Here is a 2501-nt window from a genome sequence, read left to right on the forward strand (position 1 = left end):
GTGGCTAGTAGGTAGTAAAATATTCCTAGGCAAGATGACCAGAAATCCAAATGGCTCTGTCCAAAGGTTTATTAACACTTTGTGTTTACCCTGCTGTAAAGAAGGAAAGAAAAGAAAGCATGCCTTGAACATCTTCAAATCCAGTAGAACCCAGCACAATTAAATAGATATTGAATGGCTAAATAAGTGACTATCTCAATGCAGTTCTCTCCAGCAATAAGAGCCAGGGTATTTTTCCAGGTCATATGGAGGGTTCTGATATTTTGAGAATGTAGATTCCTCATTTTAGGCAGGGGCTTCCAGTTTTGTTTGTTTGTTGTCAGGGGGGAGTGCTGGGAGAACAGAGATGCGTGTACTGGAGCAAGTGATAAAGAAAAAACAAAATAAATGAGAACACATGACCGTTTCTTCATTTTATCTCCATTCCAACTCTACCTAAGGCTGTTCTAATTCCAAATTTTAAAATCACCATCTTCTTATTCCTAAATTACATAAAATCCAAGCTATTTACAGATGATAGTAATAGTAGAATAAAGAAGGCAGTTATAATTCATCTTTAAAGCCTTTTTTAGACAAATTAAATGGGTCTGCTTTCTGCCTACTTACTGAACCCTACCTAATTAAATGTGTCCAAGATTCGGTCTCTTTGTTTTTACTTAACAGTTGAAAAAAGCAGGGTCCATATGCAGACCAGCAGAAGATGAATGTGATTTTCCTGAAGTGTGTACTGGCCACTCTTCTGGATGTCCTAAGGACCAATTCCAAGTCAATGGATCTCCTTGCAAGAACTCAGAAGGCTACTGTTTCATGGGAAAATGTCCCACCCGGAGTGTTCAGTGCTCTGAATTGTTTGATGATGGTGAGAGACAATCATAGTGAATGATTTATTGATAAAAATAATAGCCTTCATTTCTCTGTTATTGTCCTATAGGAATTTGGAGCAAGCTTGGAGATAATACCATTTGTACCGTTCTTCCAAGATATTACTTAGCATCTCTCTGAATGTTACCTCTAATGTTACTGACTAGCTCAGTATGTGAGCTAAACTATGTTAATTACTTTTTATATATCTCTACTCCTACCTAAAATACCCTCCTGAGGCAGTAGGCTGGTTTTCAAATTATGTATTTATCCCCTTCTGCTTCACTGCTACATGATACAACATGATACTGAAAAAATTCAATTGCATTGGAAAAATAAGGTCTTTATGAGTCATGATATTTATATTTTTATTGTTCTACTTTTATCATACCATTTTGTACTCCAGGGGCAAAAGAGAGTCATGATATCTGCTACCAGATAAATAAAAAAGGAAAGTGATATTTATATTTTTATTGTTCTACTTTTATCATACCGTTTTGTACTCCAGGGGCAAAAGAGAGTCATGATATCTGCTACCAGATAAATAAAAAAGGAAATAAATTTGGATACTGCAAAAACAAGGAAAACAAATTTGTTCCCTGTGAAGAGAAGTAAGTGCCCTCTAACAGCATCTTGCAAAATCAGAATGGCTCTTGTACTGACAGCTGTTAACTTCCTTGAACTGAGGAGATTAGAAAGAGGGGAGCAGTAAGGGGAGTAGCACACATCCCTGATAGTGTCGACTAGCATTTATATACTGTATTCATGAAATATAAGGAGAATTGATAGGGAAGATTTAAGATGTTTAGAGAATGTTGACCTAAAACAACAGAGGCTGATCATATAATGTACAGGATTTACTGAGCTGGTATGATGAATGCAACCTGGAAAGACACAGACAATTGCAACCAGGGAAATGCACTCCAAAGGGGACCAGCAGATTTCAGTATTTTATAACCACAAGTAGGGAAAACAGTCAAAAGAGGAGAGAGAAAAGGACAGGCCCCTTTATCATTACATCAGTTTTTCTATTGGTTGTATACGACAGATGGATTTGGGATTGTTACTAGGTTACATCCTACATGTAGGGATCTAAGCAAAGAGTTACAAAAAGTAATCTAGGTTATTTTCTCATTTTTTTGATGCTAGTCTGTGTGCTTCTAAATTAAAATGGTCTTATAATAACATTTTCTGGGACACAGGACATGATTATTGGCTTATCCAAGATCTCACAAGGCACTGTAATTTCACTGACCTGGTCAGAACAGATTTTTTTAGTTATCAGAAAAAAAAAATTGAGGAAAAGAATACTATCAAATTAAAGGGAATGAATCAAACAGGAGAAGAAAAATAAGCAGAAACATGGTAAAGAAAAAGAAGGAAAGAGAGAAGTGAAGTCAAAGAAAGTAAGAAAGTTAGAAGTTGAAATTGGGAATATGGGAGAATTTGGAAGTTAGATCTGATTCAGAAAAGTATGAGCCAAAATTTTAGGTTTGTTACCGACATTCTGTAGGGCTTTTTATATGCCACAAAACAAAATTTATGCTAAAAACAACAACCTCAGAAACCTATGGTTGATTTCAAATTTGCTCATAAATACACTAGGTGAGAATAGACAGTCACTTAACTTCCATTCCTTT

General features: G+C 35.7%; 1 long non-coding RNA gene across 1 annotated transcript in view; it reads left to right on the forward strand.

Moving 5' to 3' along the window:
* The first annotated feature begins 817 nt into the window (after positions 1-817).
* Positions 818-2501, forward strand: part of LOC103584198 — a 2535-nt gene continuing 851 nt past the window's right edge. The window contains exons 1-2 of the long non-coding RNA XR_549945.1: positions 818-859; positions 1370-1472. This is a non-coding gene — a long non-coding RNA (uncharacterized LOC103584198). The remainder of the gene's footprint in view (positions 860-1369; positions 1473-2501) is intronic.

This window comes from Galeopterus variegatus, unplaced genomic scaffold (genome assembly GCF_000696425.1).
Source record: "Galeopterus variegatus unplaced genomic scaffold, G_variegatus-3.0.2 Scaffold46574, whole genome shotgun sequence".
In the NCBI taxonomy this organism is placed as follows: Eukaryota; Metazoa; Chordata; class Mammalia; order Dermoptera; family Cynocephalidae; genus Galeopterus; species Galeopterus variegatus.